This window comes from Balaenoptera physalus (genome assembly GCF_965194825.1).
Source record: "Balaenoptera physalus genome assembly, contig: SUPER_7_unloc_2, whole genome shotgun sequence".
NCBI lineage: Eukaryota > Metazoa > Chordata > Mammalia > Artiodactyla > Balaenopteridae > Balaenoptera > Balaenoptera physalus.
The window spans coordinates 516,865-538,633 of NW_028126533.1; the positions used below are offsets into that span (position 1 = coordinate 516,865).

Consider the following 21,769-nt stretch of genomic DNA (forward strand, 5'->3'; position numbering starts at 1 on the left):
TCTGGGTCTGCTCTAAGCAGATGGCTTTTCCTGTCCACCTGCTGTTTCCTATTTAATGAATAGGTTAGAAAAGGAGTTTCCTTTTCCTCTTTGGTGCGGATAAGTTTCAACTCCTGTGTCTTACTGTTCTCCCTCCCTCTGAGTAACACAGAATCATGCAGCTTTTGCCCAACTGGCATTGATCTGATAGTAGTGAGATGCCCTGTCTTGATGATCCCTTACTGGGTTTCCATGCAGAGGAATCATAATGAAAATAATTAATAGAATTCTTGGTTGGAAAGAGTTGGGATACAATTTTTTAAGAAAGAAAAAACCTATATCGGTTCTACATTCGGACATGCTAACAGTGGTTTTAAGTTTCTGAAGTGTTGACCGGATGCTAAAGGCAAGGTGGGGAAGAGAAAGCTCTTCTGTGTATGGAAACTTTTATATATATATATAATCTATGGATATTTTAAACTCTGTTAGATAGCAGCCTTTGGAAAATCCCCTAATTGGTTCTGCTTTCTGACCTATCTGCCTTTTCATGGTAATCTTGTGGCACAAGTGATAGCATTTAAAAGCTTTAGTCTTTTAATTCCTCCTCCTTCCTGCTGCGCGTCCTGAGCTGTCTTCTGTGCACTTCTGACATGTCTACTGTTTGGTCTCTCTGTGTTCTTTGTTACTTGGGTGCAGTAGCAACTTCTCTGTGCATTCCATCTTTCTTTCAAGTTGTGTAAAGTTCTTCACTTTTTTTCTCTGAGGGTATAGGGGGTGGGGGGAGTCAGCATGATTATATTTTAATGTAGAAAATGTGACCTGGATATAAAATGAAAATAAATATTAAATTAAATGGAAGTTACCTAAAGTGACTCTGTATCTTCTAATCAGAAAAGCAATAGCAACAAGCAAATATATAATAATGCACCTCTCTTTGATTGACAGTTTTGAACATCATAACCAGTATTGTGAACCAGCCCCTTGATTCACAATATTATGAACCATGTCCCCTTTACAGGGACATGGCCCATGTTCTGTACCCTCTGCCTTTTAGGCTGCCCTTTCAAGCTCTTTTCAGTAATACCTCTTCCAACATATTGTAGTTTGATCCAAGGTTGAGAGTTGCTAGGGTGTGGGGTTGTTTGTTTGTTTATTTGTTTGTTTTGCAGATCATTAGTGACTGTAAGTTCTCTGAAACTTGAAGTTTTGATTCAGGGTCCACTTAGCATTTTCGAGAGTTACTAAGGTGTTTTATAGCATTCTTTGTTTCAGACATTCTCAGGACCTCTAGAGCCTGTCTGCCATGAATGAAAGAGGGTAATAAATAGAACATGAAATACATACTGAAGCGAGCCAAAACTTCCTTCAAATAAAATCTGAAATAGATGGTCCACTATATAAAGGAAACATACTTGTTAAAGCACAGGGATGTGGCATCACGGTGGTCTCCCATTTCTTTCCCCTCTTCAACTCAGAGTGACATTTAGGAGATGTAGAAGAAGAGGCTCAGTCATAGCAAGAGTAGGTAGACCTGTGTTCTGATTCTGGTGCTGCCACTAACTGTATGGTCTTGCTTAGTCATTTAACAGATTTGTGTTCCTTTTAGGGTTATTATAAGGACTAGAGATTTTGCTTTTTATATCGCTTTTTAACTTATGTAAAAAAAAAACAGTTTGTGGGCTTCCCTGGTGGTGCAGTGGTTGAGAGTCCGCCTGCCAATGCAGGGGACACGGGTTCGAGCCCTGGTCTGGGAAGATCCCACATGCCGCAGAACAACTGGGCCCGTGAACCACAATTACTGAGCCTGCGCGTCTGGAGCCTGTGCTCCGCAACAAGAGAGGCTGCGATAGTGAGAGGCCCGCGCACCGCGATGAAGAGTGGCCCCCGCTCGCCGCAACTAGAGAAAGCCCTGGCACAGAAACGAAGACCCAGCACAGTCAAAAATAAATAAATTAATTAATTAATTAAAAAAAAAAAAAAAAGAGAACTTCTTTAAAAAAAAAAAAAAAAAAAAAAAAACAGTTTGTTGTATTGGCATGTGTCTATTTCTGTATTCTCTATCCTATTCATTGAACCATGTATCTATCCTTCCACCAATACCACACTGTCTTACTTATAGCTTTACAGTAGGTCTTAATATCTTCTAACTATATTCTGCTTTCTCAAAATTGTTTTACTTATTCTGGTTCCTTTGCCTTTACCTTTTGTTCATACATTTTAGAATAAGCTTGTCCATGTTGACAAAAAAATTCTGTTGGAAGTTGACCTTTTATTGTGTTGGGTCTTCCAATCCATGAATGCGATATGTCTCTCCATTGATTTAGGTTTTGTTTGGTTGTATCATACAGATCCTCTATTAAAATATTTATAATCAAATATTTCATGTTTTGGAAGCATTGTGTATAGCATTGTGTTGTTTTTTTTTTTTAATTTTTCTTTTTTTCTTTTTGTCTGTGTTGGGTCTTCGTTTCTGTGCGAGGGCTTTCTCTAGTTGTGGCGAGTGGGGGCCATTCTTCATCGCGGTGTGCGGGCCTCTCACTGTCGCGTCCTCTCTTGTTGCAGAGCACAGGCTCCAGACGCACAGGCTCAGTAGTTGTGGCTCACGGGCCTAGTCGCTCCACGGCATGTGGGATCTTCCCAGACCAGGGCTCAAACCCGTGTCCCCTGCATTGGCAGGCAGATTCTCAACCACTGCGCCACCAGGGAAGCCCCGGCATTGTGTTTTTAGTTTTGGTTTCCAGTTGTTCATTGTTAATATTTGGAAATATGACTAATGTTTTTGTGTTGATCTTGTATCCTGAGACTTTGTTAAAGTAATTGCCACTTATTAATTGCTTTTTAGAGATTTCTTGGGATTTTCTATGCAGACAGTCATGCTATCCATGAGTATGGACAGTAGTATTTCTTCCTTTCTAATCTGTGTGTCTTTCTTTCTTTTTCTTGCCGTGCTGCACTGGCTAGTACCTACAGTACTAAGTTGAAAAGGAGAGATGAAAGAGGACATTCTGGCCTTCTTTTGAATTTAGGAGGAAAACATTCATTCTCTCACCATTAAGTATGATGTTCACTGTTGGTTTTTTGTAGATATTCTTTACTGGGTTGAAGTAGAGCCCTTCTATTCCTGAGAGTTTCTGACATGAATGTGTGTTGAAGTTCATCAAATGCTTTTTCTTCATTAATTGATGTGGCCATGTAGAGTTTCTTCTTCAATCTATTAATATGGCAAATTACGCTGAGTATTTTTGAATAGTAAACCAAGCTTGTGTTCCGAGAATAGACTCCAGTTGATCAGAATGTATTGTTATTTGCTTCCTTCTTCATGTGTTGATTTTATTGTGCAATTTTTTTCCCGTTTCCGTGTGTGAAAGCTTAGATTATTGATCTGAGACCTTCCCTCTTTTCTATTATAAGCATTTAGTGCCATTCGTTTCCCTCTTAAGAATGTTTTCTCTGGATCCTTCCACATTTTATGTGTTGTATTTTCATTTTCACTCAGTTCTATTTATCTTAAAAATTTTCCTTGAAATTCCTCTTTAACCATGGATTATTTAGAAGTGTGCATCTTAATTTCCAAATGTTTGGAGGCATTCTACTTCTCGTTCTCATTTTTATACAATTTAAAGCTTAGACTGTGGACACAGTGAAATAAAATGCGATTATGTTTGTTTAGTTATTTTATAGAGGTTCTTCAAATATCACTGGAGTGAAGTTTTCAAATATTAGTTTTACATAGTAGTTCTCAGTCTTTTGCACTTGTAACCATGAGAGAGTTCCCTAAAAATATGTAACCCTGGCTGCTGGAGCCATGTTTATCAGGGGCAGTTCACAGTCACAGGAATAGTGGGGAGTTTGTGGGTCCCCACTGCACACTTTGTTCTGGGCCAACACACAGGGATCCAGTAGGGATCCAGGGTCCAGGAGAGGGACCCAAACTTTGGGCTCTGGTGTTTATATTGCAGAATCAGGGAAGCCCAGGTCCCGTGTGGGCAGGAACTAGGAACAGCACTGGGACACACAGGACCCAGGTCCAGTCCCTCTCCATGGAACGAGCAGTCAGGCTGAGGGAGGCCCAGCCTCTCTCCTGCTGGTCAGGGCTGAGCCAAGCTGCAGTTGCAGCTGTATTGCTCAGTAGGCCCATGGCTGAGTCACCAGCTATGACAGCCGTAAACCCTGGCTATGGGTAGTGTCCATGAAGTCTTGAGGAAGGCCGGCCTTCATGCAGGGAGGCAGTCTTGAACAAGTTAGCCCTGCCCTGTCACTACTTCAACAACCAAAATTTTCATTACTCCCTCTTGCTCCCCAACCCCACTCAGATAAAAGCATAGTTTCTCATGGGGTGGCCAACCTTTTATTTTTCAAACATTATCAACATCATTTCATACAAGAAAGGACATTCGAACCCCAATTAACTAAGAAGCACATATTGCAGAATAAGCTCGTTTGCCCTAAAACAAGACCCTTAGCTATTTCCATGGACCATCCTTGATTTCTCCATTATGCTGCTGAGTAGTGCAAAGTTGGTGCTCAAGAACTCCTTGGATGATGGTGTGCTATCAACAGCTGCTGTGAATGCAAGCAGCTGGCACCCTCGGTGGCTATATGGGCAGAGGAGTTGAGGAGACAGTAGGTGATGGCTCTGTGCTGTCAGTGAGGGCTGTCCTCTGCCCGCACCCCTTTTAATCCCTTTGTATCCCTACCACCTGAGGAATGAAGGCAGTGATGAGTTATTGGCAGAATTGCCCTGTCTGATAAGAGAGTCACCTGCAAGCCAGAGGGCCCAAATCCTCCCTGAAACACATCACTCCCTACCCACCACTTAACAATTCCCTTCAAACAAAGGTGCAAATTTGTAATAGCTGTACCGTTAAGATATGCCGTCTGTGATTCGGACAACTGTGACTCCTTGTCCTGTTCTTGGAGGAACATGACATTTTGTAGGGAGAACCCAGGCCAGGTGGCCAAAGTCTCTGTCAAGTCTGTTTCTTCAGCCAATACTTTAATTCAAGTTGAGGGTGGTGGAGATGAGTGGGCCTTCACCATGATAGCCTTTCCCTGGTATCACTGGCCAAGGTTCCCTTTGGTGAACATTACATACAAAAGCTTGCCCAGCACATGCCTCGCTCTCAGATGAGCCGTGGCCATGCTGCTCCTGGGATTAGGCACCTCCTTTGCACACCCTGTGGATGGTGCTCATTTCCTTGATTCTGTGAATGAGGCATTTGTTAAACTATTATTTCTTGAGACCTGTAAACTATTATTTCTTGATGTCTGTGCAAGTTTCAATTCTGCAATTTCTATTTCCTTCTTCTTACGGATTGAAAAACACTAGTGAAATTCCTCATCTTACAATCTCTGCTCCTTAACATTAACCGTAGTCTTCTTAAAGTCCTTGGTCTTGCTCTCTCAAAGGCTCCCTGGGGCTTGATTCCAGTGGGCTGGTGAGGTGGACACCACTGAGCTTGACAACATGCCATACTCCACCCAAGCCTGGAGATCTCCGGTGTCTGGGGGAAAAGGCAGGGGCCATGAGACAGGAGACAAGAATGGAGGTAAATTCAGGGGTAAAGCCCAGGGAAGAGTCCATATGGCAGTTGCAGGTCAGCTATGTGCCCTGTGTCCGAGAAGACACCCCTCAGTGTGGGATGACCAGCTGCTCTCAGAGAGAGCGAGGCTCCTGGCCCCGGCTTCTCATGTGATACTGGGGCAGATCCTATGCACAGAGGCTGTGGCCTGCAGGGGGCGTGTATCAGCACCTCTGCAGGGTCGAGGGGCCAAAGGGGGCCATGAGCAACCTCTCCCAGGAGAAGTCACCTGCCCTGGGGCTGGGGCATCAGTCCCTCAGACCCACACCATCTACCTTTCTACCTGGGTTCCAAGCCCAGCAAGGCACAATCCTGACTTCCCCAGTGTAGGATTTCCCCAGTGTGTGACAAGCCAGGCTGTGGCCACCTACCCCGAGGGTATAGTTCAGCAGGGCAAAGCCCGTCACTGCCCCCTGGTGAGGCAACTACAACAGAAAGGTGAGCTTTTGAGAGCAAGGGTCAGGAGTCAGGGAGGAGAGGCAGAAACCCAAGAAAGGACCCATCGCCTGAGCCCACATCCTTGTCCACCTCTGTGGGGTCAGTCAGCCTCCAGTGTCTGCTCTGAGATCACAAGACTCCACAGTACTGGCCATCACAACCACCTGCCTCAGAACAAAACAAGAGGGCACAAGAGCAGGAGGCCCGTATGATAAGTGTGGTCCGTTGAGGAGGTGCTCCCTGGGCCAAGTGACAAGACATGGCTTCTCAGGGCACAGCTGCCCCCAGACTCAGCATAAATGTCTGGGCTGTGAGCCCATTGATTCTGGGAAGGGCACCAGCACAAGGTGAACAGATGCTCCATCCTTTGCGTCAGGCAAGCCAGGAGCCAAGCACTGACAAGCAGCCTGCGTTACACCCTCATGTTTCACAGGGCAGGAGCCTCGGGGCGGGGGGGATGGGGCCTGCCCTGAGGTCACAGCAGAGAAGGTTTGCTGCTGGAGGGCCACACACAGGACAGCTGTATAGAATGTGATCAAAGGCTCTCTGGTGCTTCATGCCATTCAAAACCAGGGGCTCTTAAACAGCCCGAGGGTAAGATACCGCCAAATCCTTGCTGAAATTTCTGAGCCCATCCTCAGATCCCAAATTTTGCCCAGATTGCCAAAAGTTTCATGGACTTCTGGTCAAGGACCCGATTCATCTGGACTACTCAGTGCACAGCAAGATTGCCAGGACGGGGCCTAGGGATCTTGCCCACACAACCGTCCCTGACATTTGCTCCTGGAGAACCACCTGCCCAGCTACCGACATCTCCTCCTTCCCTCTCATCAGGCTAAATGCAACTGGGAGAAAGGCAACAGAAAAGGAGGCAAATGTGGAAACATAAACCCGACAGTGCTGTCTCCCACAGCCAAGACTAAGAGTCCATGAGTCTACCCACTGCACTCACATGAAAGCCCCCACATATCACCAGGAGCACAGAGAGCACACAGGCCATCAGATACACCTGACCTCAATTTCCTCCTGAGAGAGCACTCAGGGGCCTCCCTGGGATTTGGAGGTGTCAGCAAGTCACTGCATTGTGGTTTATGCCACAGAGCAATTTTGAACAAGGATTATAGTACCAGTAAACTTTAAGCACTGCTTTAAGTCCAATCACTTTATGTTTAAAGAGAGAGGAATTGGGGCTCAACCACCAGAGGGCAGACAGCAGAAGCAAGAAAAACTACAATCCTGCAGCCTGTGGACCAAAAACCACAGTTACAGAAAGATAGACAAGTTGAAAAGGCAGAGGGCTATGTACCAGATGAAGGAACAAGAAAAAAACCCCAGAAAAACAACTAAATGAAGTGGAGATAGGCAACCTTCCAGAAAAAGAATTCAGAATAATGATAGTGAAGATGATCCAGGACCTCGGAATAAGAATGGAGGCAAAGATTGAGAAGATGCAAGAAATGATTAACAAAGACCTAGAAGAATTAAAGAACAAACAAACAGAGATGACCAATACAATAACTGAAATGAAAACTACACTAGAAGGAATCAATAGCAGAATAACTGAGGCAGAAGAACGGATAAGTGACCTGGAAGACAGAATGGTGGAATTCACTGCTGCGGAACAGAATAAAGAAAAAAGAATGAAAAGAAATGAAGACAGCCTAAGAGTCCTCTGGGACAACATTAAACGCAACAACATTCGCATTATAGGTGTCCCAGAAGGAGAAGAGAGAGAGAAAGGACCAGAGAAAATATTTGAAGAGATTATAGTCGAAAACTTCCCTAACATGGGAAAGGAAATAGCCACCCAAGTCCAGGAAGCGCAGAGAGTCCCATACAGGATAAACCCAAGGAGAAACACGCCGAGACACATAGTAATCAAAGTGGCAAAAATTAAAGACAAAGAAAAATTATTGAAAGCAGCAAGGGAAAAACGACAAATAACATACAAGGGAACTCCCATAAGGTTAACAGCTGATTTCTCAGCAGAAACTCTACAAGCCAGAAGGGAGTGGCATGATATACTTAAAGTGATGAAAGGGAAGAACCTACAACCAAGATTACTCTACCCGGCAAGGGTCTCACTTAGATTTGATGGCGAAATCAAAAGCTTTACAGACAAGCAAAAGCTACGAGAATTCAGCACCACCAAACCAGCTCTACAACAAATGCTAAAGGAACTTCTCTAAGTGGGAAGCACAAGAGAAGAAAAGGACCTACAAAAACAAACCCAAAACAATTAAGAAAATGGTCATAGGAACATACATATCGATAATTACCTTAAACGTGAATGGATTAAATGCCCCAACCAAAAGACATAGACTGGCTGAATGGATACAAAAACAAGACCCATATATATGCTGTCTACAAGAGACCCACTTTAGACCTAGGGACACATACAGACTGAAAGTGAAGGGATGGAAAAAGATATTCCATGCAAATGGAAATCAAAAGAAAGCTGGAGTAGCTATACTCATATCAGATAAAATAGACTTTAAAATAAAGAATGTTACAAGAGACAAGGAAGGACACTACATAATGATCAAGGGATCAATCCAAGAAGAAGATATAAAAATTATAAATATATATGCACCCAACATAGGAACACCTCAATACATAAGGCAACTGCTAACAGCTATAAAAGAGGAAATCGACAGTAACACAATAATAGTGGGGGACTTTAACACCTCACTTACACCAATGGACAGATCATCCAAAATGAAAATGAATAAGGAAACAGAAGCTTTAAATGACACAATAGACCAGTTAGATTTAATTGATATATATAGGACATTCCATCCAAAAACAGCAGATTACACGTTCCTCTCAAGTGTGCACGGAACATTCTCCAGGATAGATCACATCTTGGGTCACAAATCAAGCCTCAGTAAATTTAAGAAAATTGAAATCATATCAAGCATCTTTTCGGATCACAACGCTATGAGATTAGAAATGAATTACAGGGAAAAAAACGTAAAAGAGACAAACACATGGAGGCTAAACAATACGTTACTAAATAACCAAGAGATTACTGAAGAAATCAGAGAGGAAATCAAAAAATACCTAGAGACAAATGACAATGAAAACACGACGACCCAAAACCTATGGGATGCAGCAAAAGCAGTTCTAAGAGGGAAGTTTATAGCTATACAAGCCTATCTCAAGAAACAAGAAAAATCTCAAGTAAACAATCTAACCTTACACCTAAGGAAACTAGAGAAAGAAGAACAAACAAAACCCAAAGTTAGCAGAAGGAAAGAAATCATAAAGATCAGAGCAGAAATAAATGAAATAGAAACAAAGAAAACCATAGCAAAGATCAATAAAACTAAAAGTTGGTTCTTTGAGAAGATAAACAAAATTGATAAGCCATTAGCCAGACTCATCAAGAAAAAGAGGGAGAGGACTCAAATCAATAAAATCAGAAATGAAAAAGGAGAAGTTACAACAGACACCGCAGAAATACAAAGCATCCTGAGAGACTACTACAAGCAACTTTACGCCAATAAAATGGACAACCTGGAAGAAATGGACACATTTTTAGAAAGGTATAACCTTCCAAGACTGAACCAGGAAGAAACAGAAAATATGAACAGACCAATCACAAGTAATGAAATTGAAACTGTGATTAAAAATCTTCCAACAAACAAAAGTCCAGGACCAGATGGCTTCACAGGTGAATTCTATCAAACATTTAGAGAAGAGCTAACACCTATCCTTCTCAAACTCTTCCAAAAAATCGCAGAGGAAGGAACACTCCCAAACTCATTCTATGAGGCCACCATCACCCTGATACCAAAACCAGACAAAGACACTACAAAAAAAGAAAATTACAGACCAATATCACTGATGAATATAGATGCAAAAATCCTCAACAAAATACTAGCAAACAGAATCCAACAACACATTAAAAGGATCATACACCACTATCAAGTGGGATTTATCCCAGGGATGCAAGGATTCTTCAATATACGCAAATCAATCAATGTGATACACCATATTAACAAATTGAAGAATAAAAACCATATGATCATCTCAATAGATGCAGAAAAAGCTTTTGACAAAATTCAACACCCATTTCTGATAAAAACTCTCCAGAAAGTGGGCATAGAGGGAACCTACCTCAACATAATAAAGGCCATATATGACAAACCCACAGCAAACATCATTCTCAATGATGAAAAACTGAAAGCATTTCCTCTAAGATCAGGAACGAGGCAAGGATGTCCACTCTCACCACTGTTATTCAACATAGTTCTGGAAGTCCTAGCCACGGCAATCAGAGAAGAAAAAGAAATAAAAGGAATACAAATTGGAAAAGAAGAAGTAAAACTGTCACTGTTTGCGGATGACATGATACTATACATAGAGAATCCTAAAACTGCCACCAGAAAACTGCTAGAGCTAATTAATGAATATGGTAAAGTTGCAGGATACAGAATGAATGCACAGAAATCTCTTGCATTCCTATACACTAATGATGAAAAATCTGAAAGAGAAATTATGGAAACACTCCCATTTACCATTGCAACAAAAAGAATAAAATACCTAGGAATAAACCTACCTAGGGAGACAAAATATCTGTATGCAGAAAACTATAAGACACTGATGAAAGAAATTAAAGATGATACCAACAGATGGAGAGATATACCATGTTCTTGGATTGGAAGAATCAACATTGTGAAAATGAGTATACTACCCAAAGCAATCTACAGATTCAATGCAATCCCTATCAAATTACCAATGGCATTTTTTACGGAGCTAGAACAAATCATCTTAAAATTTGTATGGAGACACAAAAGACCCCGAATAGCCAAAGCAGTCTTGAGGCAAAAAAATGGAGCTGGAGGAATCAGACTCCCTGACTTCAGACTATACTACAAAGCTACAGTAATCAAGACAATATGGTACTGGCACAAAAACAGAAACATAGATCAATGGAACAAGATAGAAAGCCCAGAGATTAACCCACGCACCTATGGTCAACTAATCTATGACAAAGGATGCAAAGATATACAATGGAGAAAAGACAGTCTCTTCAATAAGTGGTGCTGGGAAAACTGGACAGCAACATGTAAAAGAATGAAATTAGAATACTCCCTAACACCATACACAAAAATAAACTCAAAATGCATTAAAGACCTAAATATAAGACTGGACAGTATAAAACTCTTAGAGCAAAACATAGGAAGAACACTCTTTGACATAAATCACAGCAAGATCTTTTTTGATCCACCTCCTAGAGTATTGGAAATAAAAACAAAAATAAACAAGTGGGACCTAATGAAACTTCAAAGCTTTTGCACAGCAAAGGAAACCATAAATAAGACGAAAAGACAACCCTCAGAATGGGAGAAAATATTTGCAAACGAATCAACGGACAAAGGATTAATCTCCAAAATATATAAACAGCTCATTCAGCTCAATATCAAAGAAACAAACACCCCAATCCAAAAATGGGCAGAAGACCTAAATAGACATTTCTCCAAAGAAGACATACAGACGGCCACGAAGCACATGAAAAGATGCTCAACATCACTAATTATTAGAGAAACGCAAATCAAAACTACAATGAGGTATCACCTCACTCCTGTTAGAATGGACATCATCAGAAAATCTACAAACAACAAATGCTGGAGAGGGTGTGGAGAAAAGGGAACCCTCTTGCACTGTTGGTGGGAAAGTAAATTGATATAGCCACTATGGAGAACAATATGGAGGTTCCTTAAAAAACTAAAAATAGAATTACCATATGACCCAGCAATCCCACTACTGGGCATATACCCAGAGAAAACTGTAATTCAAAAAGACACATGCACCCGAATGTTCATTGCAGCACTATTTACAATAGCCAGGTCATGGAAGCACCCTAAATGCCCATCAACAGCCGAATGGATAAAGAAGAAATGGTACATCTATACAATGGAATATTACTCAGCCATAAAAAGGAACGAAATTGAGTCATTTGTTGAGACGTGGATGGATCTAGAGACTGTCATACAGAGTGAAGTAAGTCAGAAAGAGAAAAACAAATATCGTATATTAATGCATGGATGTGGAACCTAGAAAAATGGTACAGATGAGCCAGTTTGCAGGGCAGAAGTTGAGACACAGATGTAGAGAATGGACATATGGACACCATGGGGGGAAAACTGCGGTGAGGTGGGGATGGTGGTGTGCTGAATTGGGCGATTGGGATTGACATGTATACACTGATGTGTACAAAATTGATGCCTAATAAGAACCTGCAGTATAAAAAAACAAACAAAACAACTAATACTAAACTTTCATTGGGTTATTTGTATGGAAATATGTTAATATAAATGTTTCAGACATTACATGAAATTTCTAAAAATCTTATATTTGTATTTGTATGGAACTATGTTAATATAAATGTTTCAGACATTACATGAAATTTCTAAAAATCTTATATTTGTATTTGTATGGAAATATGTTAATATAAATGTTTCAGACATTACATGAAATTTCTAAAAATCTTATATGTTCTGGTATAATGTTATAAGTAATAATCCTAGTTATTACTTTAAAATGTATATCTCAGAAATAACTAATTTTCTTGTCAACTGCATTATTATGAACTTTCATCAAATCTTTAACCGTGGTCATTTTTAAGTCTTTTGTCATTTACAGACAGTTCTGGGTGTACTCTGATGATTTTGCAAATATGTTCCTATAAAAGGGTTTCATCTTCAAGAAATTCATGGAAAAGACTCTGACAAGTACAGGTTTCTGGTAACTGACTGTACTGCTGAACTGAATGAATAAGCATTTTCAGAACTCTAATGAAAAACTGATGAACTCATAAAAGTGCTAACAAAAGATCAAGATGAAAAAAAAAATTAATTACATGGGACTGAGTGAACTGATGAGGATGAGTATAATTTTTGAGACTTTCTGTCTGAATTTAAAAAAAGAAAAAAATCCCACAAGGACTCAGAGGCAAAGAATATACAAATCAATTTTCACTGCAAAGTAAAGGAGCTGTTACAGTGGAGGATTACTGGACTGAATGTCAATATTATGACATAGTATGAGTGTGTTTCATGTTTGGTAATTGCAATCATTGTTGCTTTTGTTGTGGTCATCCATGTACAATGCTTGGTGTCAGTCTATTTATCTCTTGTAAAAATAAAATACAGTGTGTGTGTGTGAAAAAAAAAAAAGTATATTAAAGGACACTTTGATTACTTCCATATTTTGTCTGTTGTAAACAATGCTGCAATGAAAATTGGGGTGCATATATGTTTTCTAATTAGTGTTTTTTTCTTCCAGTAAACACCTAGGAGTGGAATTGCTGGATCATATGGTAGTTCTATTTTTAATTTTTTGAGGAATCTCTGTACTGTTTTCCATAGTGGCTACACCAGTTTACGTCTCCACCAACAGTGCACAAAGGTTCCCTTTTCTCCACATCCTTGCCAACATGGCTTTGACAGTAACCATTCTGACAGATGTGAGGTGATATCTCATTGTGGTTTTGAGTTGTATTTCCCTGATGATTAGCAATGTTAAGCATCTTTTCATGTGCCTATTGGCATCTGTGTGTCTTCTTTGGAAAAATGTGTGTTCAGATCCTCTGTGCATATTTTAATTGGGATGTTTGTTTTTTTTGATATTGAGTTGTATGAGTTCTTTGTATATTTTGGATTATTAACCCCTTATTGGACATATCATTTGTAAATATCTTCTCCCATTCAGCACAGCCACTATGGAAAGCAGTACGCAGGTTCCTCAAAAAATTAAAAATAGAATTACCAGATGATCCAGCAGTTCCACTCTTCATATCCAAAGAAAATGAAAAAAAAAATTTGAAAAGATATATGCATCCCAGTGTTCATAGCAGCATTACTTATAGTAGCCAAGACATGGAAGCAACCTAAGTATCCATCAACAGATAAGTGGATAAAGAAGATGTGATATAATGGAATATTTCTCAGCTATAAAAGAAGAGTGAAACTTTGCCATTTGCAACAACATGGATGGCCCTACAGGGTGTTACGCTTAGTGAAATAAGTCAGACAGAGAAAGACAAATACTGTATGTTTTCAGTTTATATGGAATCTGAAAAATAAAACACATTAACGAACATAACAAAACAGAAACAGACTCACAGATACAGAGATCAAGGAGAGGGACAAGATAGGTGAGGGGTATTAAGAGGTACAGACTACTATGTATAAAATAAATAAGTTACAAGGATGTAATGTGCAGCACAGGGGAATATAGCCAATATGCAATAATAACTGTATATGGTGTATAAGCTGTAAAAACATCGAATCAGTGTGTTGTACACCTGAAACTAATATAATATTGTAAGTCAACTATACTTAAAAAAAAAAAAAAACTTCTCAGTAAAAGATACCATTAAGAAATCCTGACTGCACCAACTATTGGAGAGAATGAGGGTTTGAGTGGATCTATATATATCTTGCATAACATACATGCCCCAAATAGATACACGTTTATACTATATAAAGAGCTCTTAAATAAGAACAAATTGTAAGGTACGAAGGATATAACAAGGTGATTCACAGAAAAAGAAATAGAAATAGCTAATAAACATAGGAAAAAGTGTTTCAATTTCAGTAAATAAGGAAATGCAAACTAGAACAATGATAAATCTCTTTTATCCACCTAACTGGCAACAAATCTTTAGAAATAAAATGTTGCATTTTGCCAGAGTTGTGGGGTATAAGGTGCTTTTTCATACGCACTTGGTGGAATTGTGAGTTGGTATAAACATTTTTCTCAGTGTTGCTATCAAATTTAAAGTGGAATTGTGTCTTTTGACCCAGCAATTCTACTTCTAGAAAAATTTGTCCTAGAGAAATACTTGCTTATGTGTGTGTGGAGAGAACATGTATAAGGATTCCAGCATTGTTCATAATAATGAAAAACTGGAAGCAGTCAAATTGTCAGCCTTTGTTATAGTTACTCAGAATATTTAGAGTATTTGTTTATTTATTTATTTATGACTGTGTTGGGTCTTCATTTCTGCGCGACGGCTTTCTCTAGTTGTGGCAAGCGGGGGCCACTCTTCATCGCGGTGCGTGGGCCTCTCACTATCGCGGCCTCTCTTGTTGCGGAGCACAGGCTCCAGACGCGCAGGCTCAGTAGTTGTGGCTCACGGGCCTAGTCGCTCCACGGCATGTGGGATCTTCCCAGACCAGGGCTCAAACCCGTGTCCCCTGCATTGGCAGGCAGATTCTCAACCACTGCGCCACCAGGGAAGCCCCGGCATTGTGTTTTTAGTTTTGGTTTCCAGTTGTTCATTGTTAATATTTGGAAATATGACTAATGTTTTTGTGTTGATCTTGTATCCTGAGACTTTGTTAAAGTAATTGCCACTTATTAATTGCTTCTTAGAGATTTCCTGGGATTTTCTATGCAGACAGTCATGCTATCCATGAGTATGGACAGTAGTATTTCTTCCTTTCTAATCTGTGTGTCTTTCTTTCTTTTTCTTGCCGTGCTGCACTGGCTAGTACCTACAGTACTAAGTTGAAAAGGAGAGATGAAAGAGGCCATTCTGGCCTTCTTTTGAATTTAGGAGGAAAACATTCATTCTCTCACCATTAAGTATGATGTTCACTGTCGGTTTTTTGTAGATATTCTTTACTGGGTTGAAGTAGAGCCCTTCTATTCCTGAGAGTTTCTGACATGAATGTGTGTTGAAGTTCATCAAATGCTTTTTCTTCATTAATTGATGTGGCCATGTAGATTTTCTTCTTCAATCTATTAATATGGCAAATTACGCTGATGATTTTTGAATAGTAAACCAAGCTTGTGTTGCGAGAATAGACTCCAGTTGATCAGAGTGTATTGTTATTTGCTTCCTTCTTCATGTGTTGATTTTATTGTGCAATTGTTTTCCCGTTTCCGTGTGTGAAAGCTTAGATTATTGATCTGAGACCTTCCCTCTTTTCTATTATAAGCATTTAGTGCCATTCGTTTCCCTCTTAAGAATGTTTTCTCTGGATCCTTCCACATTTTATGTGTTGTATTTTCATTTTCACTCAGTTCTATTTCTCCTAAAAATTTTCGTTGAAATTCCTCTTTAACCATGGATTATTTAGAAGTGTGCATCTTAATTTCCAAATGTTTGGAGGCATTCTACTTCTCGTTCTCATTTTTATACAATTTAAAGCTTAGACTTTGGACACAGTGGAATAAAATGCAATTATGTTTGTTTAGTTATTTTATAGAGGTTCTTCAAATATCACTGGAGTGAAGTTTTCAAATATTAGTTTTACATAGTAGTTCTCAGTCTTTTGCACTTGTAACCATAAGAGAGTTCCCTAAAAATATGTAACCCTGGCTGCTGGAGCCATGTTTATCAGGGGCAGTTCACAGTCACAGGAATAGTGGGGAGTTTGTGGGTCCCCACTGCACACTTTGTTCTGGGCCAGCACACAGGGATCCAGTAGGGATCCAGGGTCCAGGAGAGGGACCCAAACTTTGGGTTCTGGTGTTTATATTGCAGAATCAGGGAAGCCCAGGTCCCGTGTGGGCAGGAACTAGGACCAGCACTGGGACACACAGGACCCAGGTCCAGTCCCTCTCCATGGAACGAGCAGTCAGGCTGAGGGAGGCCCAGCCTCTCTCCTGCTGGTCAGGGCTGAGCCAAGCTGCGGTTGCAGCTGTATTGCTCAGTAGGCCCATGGCTGAGTCACCAGCTATGACAGCCGTAAGCCCTGGCTATCGGTAGTGTCCATGAAGTCTTGAGGAAGGCCGGCCTTCCTCCTGCAGGGAGGCAGTCTTGAACAAGTTAGCCCTGCCCTGTCACTACTTCAACAACCAAAATTTTCATTACTCCCTCTTGCTCCCCAACCCCACTCAGATAAAAGCATAGTTTCTCATGGGGTGGCCAACCTTTTATTTTTCAAACATTATCAACATCATTTCATACAAGAAAGGACATTCGAACCCCAATTAACTAAGAAGCACATATTGCAGAATAAGCTCGTTTGCCCTAAAACAAGACCCTTAGCTATTTCCATGGACCATCCTTGATTTCTCCATTATGCTGCTGAGTAGTGCAAAGTTGGTGCTCAAGAACTCCTTGGATGATGGTGTGCTATCAACAGCTGCTGTGAATGCAAGCAGCTGGCACCCTCGGTGGCTATATGGGCAGAGGAGTTGAGGAGACAGTAGGTGATGGCTCTGTGCTGTCAGTGAGGGCTGTCCTCTGCCCGCACCCCTTTTAATCCCTTTGTATCCCTACCACCTGAGGAATGAAGGCAGTGATGAGTTATTGGCAGAATTGCCCTGTCTGATAAGAGGGTCACCTGCAAGCCAGAGGGCCCAAATCCTCCCTGGAACACATCACTCCCTACCCACCACTTAACAATTCCCTTCAAACAAAGGTGCAAATTTGTAATAGCTGTACCGTTAAGATATGCCGTCTGTGATTCGGACAACTGTGACTCCTTGCCCTGTTCTTGGAGGAACATGACATTTTGTAGGGAGAACCCAGGCCAGGTGGCCAAAGTCTCTGTCAAGTCTGTTTCTTCAGCCAATACTTTGATTCAAGTTGAGGGTGGTGGAGATGAGTGGGCCTTCACCATGATAGCCTTTCCCTGGTATCACTGGCCAAGGTTCCCTTTGGTGAACATTACATACAAAAGCTTGCCCAGCACATGCCTCGCTCTCAGCCGAGCCGTGGCCATGCTGCTCCTGGGATTAGGCACCTCCTTTGCACACCCTGTGGATGGTGCTCATTTCCTTGATTCTGTGAATGGGGCATTTGTTAAACTATTATTTCTTGAGGCCTGTAAACTATTATTTCTTGATGTCTGTGCAAGTTTCAATTCTGCAATTTCTATTTCCTTCTTCTTACGGATTGAAAAACACTAGTGAAATTCCTCATCTTACAATCTCTGCTCCTTAACATTAACCGTAGTCTTCTTAAAGTCCTTGGTCTTGCTCTCTCAAAGGCTCCCTGGGGCTTGATTCCAGTGGGCTGGTGAGGTGGACACCACTGAGCTTGACAACATGCCATACTCCACCCAAGCCTGGAGATCTCCGGTGTCTGGGGGAAAAGGCAGGGGCTGTGAGACAGGAGACAAGAATGGAGGTAAATTCAGGGGTAAAGCCCAGGGAAGAGTCCATATGTCAGTTACAGGTCAGCTATGTGCCCTGTGTCCGAGAAGACGCCCCTCAGTGTGGGATGACCAGCTGCTCTCAGAGAGAGTGAGGCTCCTGGCCTCAGCTTCTCATGTGATACTGGGGCAGATCCTATGCACAGAGGGTGTGGCCTGCAGGGGGCGTGTATCAGCACCTCTGCAGGGTCGAGGGGCCAAAGGGGGCCATGGGCAACCTCTCCCAGGAGAAGTCACCTGCCCTGGGGCTGGGGCATCAGTCCCTCAGACCCACACCATCTACCTTTCTACCTGGGTTCCAAGCCCAGCAAGGCACAATCCTGACTTCCCCAGTGTAGGATTTCCCCAGTGTGTGACAAGCCAGGCTGTGGCCACCTACCTCGAGGGTATAGTTCAGCAGGGCAAAGCCCGTCACTGCCCCCTGGTGAGGCAACTACAACAGAAAGGTGAGCTTTTGAGAGCAAGGGTCAGGAGTCAGGGAGGAGAGGCAGAAACCCAAGAAAGGACCCATCGCCTGAGCCCACATCCTTGTCCACCTCTGTGGGGTCAGTCAGCCTCCAGTGTCTGCTCTGAGATCACAAGACCCCACAGTATTGGCCATCACAACCACCTGCCTCAGAACAAAACAAGAGGGCACAAGAGCAGGAGGCCCGTATGATAAGTGTGGTCCGTTGAGTAGGTGCTCCCTGGGCCAAGTGACAAGACATGGCTTCTCAGGGCACAGCTGCCCCCAGACTCAGCATAAGTGTCTGGGCTGTGAGCCCATTGATTCTGGGAAGGGCACCAGCACAAGGTGAACAGATGCTCCATCCTTTGCGTCAGGCAAGCCAGGAGCCAAGCACTGACAAGCAGTCTGCATTACACCCTCATGTTGCACAGGGCAGGAGCCTCGGGGCGGGGGAATGGGGCCTGCCCTGAGGTAACAGCAGAGAAGGTTTGCTGCTGGAGGGCCACACACAGGACAGCTGTATAGAATGTGATCAAAGGCTCTCTGGTGCTTCATGCCATTCAAAACCAGGGGCTCTTAAACAGCCCGAGGGTAAGATACCGCCAAATCCTTGCTGAAATTTCTGAGCCCATCCTCAGATCCCAAATTTTGCCCAGATTGCCAAAAGTTTCATGGACTTCTGGTCAAGGACCCGATTCATCTGGACTGCTCAGTGCACAGCAAGATTGCCAGGACGGGGCCTAGGGATCTTGCCCACACAACCATCCCTGACATTTGCTCCTGGAGAACCACCTGCCCAGCTACCGACATCTCCTCCTTCCCTCTCATCAGGCTAAATGCAACTGGGAGAAAGGCAACAGAAAAGGAGGCAAATGTGGAAACATAAACCCGACAGTGCTGTCTCCCCCAGCCAAGACTAAGAGTCCATGAGTCTACCCACTGCACTCACCTGAAAGCCCCCACATATCACCAGGAGCACAGAGAGCACACAGGCCATCAGATACACCTGACCTCAATTTCCTCCTGAGAGAGCACTCAGGGGCCTCCCTGGGATTTGGAGGTGTCAACAATTCACTGCATTGTGGCTTATGCCACAGAGCAATTTTGAACAAGGATTATAGTACCAGTAAACGTTAAGCACTGCTTTAAGTCCAATCACTTTATGTTTAAAGAGAGAGGAATTGGGGCTCAACCACCAGAGGGCAGACAGGAGAAGCAAGAAAAACTATAATCCTGCAGCCTGTGGACCAAAAACCACAGTTACAGAAAGATAGACAAGATGAAAAGGCAGAGGGCTATGTACCAGATGAAGGAACAAGAAAAAACCCCAGAAAAACAACTAAATGAAGTGGAGATAGGCAACCTTCCAGAAAAAGAATTCCGAATAACGATAGTGAAGATGATCCAGGACCTCGGAATAAGAATGGAGGCAAAGATTGAGAAGATGCAAGAAATGATTAACAAAGACCTAGAAGAATTAAAGAACAAACAAACAGAGATGACCAATACAATAACTGAAATGAAAACTACACTAGAAGGAATCAATAGCAGAATAACTGAGGCAGAAGAACGGATAAGTGACCTGGAAGACAGAATGGTGGAATTCACTGCTGCGGAACAGAATAAAGAAAAAAGAATGAAAAGAAATGAAGACAGCCTAAGAGTCCTCTGGGACAACATTAAACGCAACAACATTTGCATTATAGGGGTCCCAGAAGGAGAAGAGAGAGAGAAAGGACCAGAGAAAATATTTGCAGAGATTATAGTCGAAAACTTCCCTAACATGGGAAAGGAAATAGCCACCCAAGTCCAGGAAGCGCAGAGAGTCCCTTACAGGATAAACCCAAGGAGAAACACGCCGAGACACATAGTAATCAAAGTGGCAAAAATTAAAGACAAAGAAAAATTATTGAAAGCAGCAAGGGAAAAACGACAAATAACATACAAGGGAACTCCCATAAGGTTAACAGCTGATTTCTCAGCAGAAACTCTACAAGCCAGAAGGGAGTGGCATGATATACTTAAAGTGATGAAAGGGAAGAACCTACAACCAAGATTACTCTACCCGGCAAGGGTCTCACTTAGATTTGATGGAGAAATCAAAAGCTTTACAGACAAGCAAAAGCTACGAGAATTCAGCACCACCAAACCAGCTCTACAACAAATGCTAAAGGAACTTCTCTAAGTGGGAAACACAAGAGAAGAAAAGGACCTACAAAAACAAACCCAAAACAATTAAGAAAATGGTCATAGGAACATACATATCGATAATTACCTTAAACGTGAATGGATTAAATGCCCCAACCAAAAGACATAGACTGGCTGAATGGATACAAAAACAAGACCCATATATATGCTGTCTACAAGAGACCCACTTTAGACCTAGGGACACATACAGACTGAAAGTGAGGGGATGGAAAAAGATATTCCATGCAAATGGAAATCAAAAGAAAGCTGGAGTAGCTATACTCATATCAGATAAAATAGACTTTAAAATAAAGAATGTTACAAGAGACAAGGAAGGACACTACATAATGATCAAGGGATCAATCCAAGAAGAAGATATAAAAATTATAAATATATATGCACCCAACATAGGAACACCTCAATACATAAGGCAACTGCTAACAGCTATAAAAGAGGAAATCGACAGTAACACAATAATAGTGGGGGACTTTAACACCTCACTTACACCAATGGACAGATCATCCAAAATGAAAATGAATAAGGAAACAGAAGCTTTAAATGACACAATAGACCAGTTAGATTTAATTGATATATATAGGACATTCCATCCAAAAACAGCAGATTACACGTTCTTCTCAAGTGCGCACGGAACATTCTCCAGGATAGATCGCATCTTGGGTCACAAATCAAGCCTCAGTAAATTAAGAAAATTGAAATCATATCAAGCATCTTTTTGGATCACAACGCTATGAGATTAGAAATGAATTACAGGGAAAAAAACGTAAAAGGCACAAACACATGGAGGCTAAACAATACGTTACTAAATAACCAAGAGATTACTGAAGAAATCAGAGAGGAAATCAAAAAATACCTAGAGACAAACGACAATGAAAACACGACGACCCAAAACCTATGGGATGCAGCAAAAGCAGTTCTAAGAGGGAAGTTTATAGCTATACAAGCCTATCTCAAGAAACAAGAAAAATATCAAGTAAACAATCTAACCTTACACC

The 21,769-nt window shown here is 41.6% G+C and overlaps 1 protein-coding gene across 6 annotated transcripts in view; it reads left to right on the plus strand.

Moving 5' to 3' along the window:
- LOC309665266 (low-density lipoprotein receptor-related protein 12-like) overlaps window positions 1-21,769 on the plus strand; it is a 146,105-nt gene that overhangs the window by 107,209 nt on the left and 17,127 nt on the right. The window lies entirely within an intron of this gene.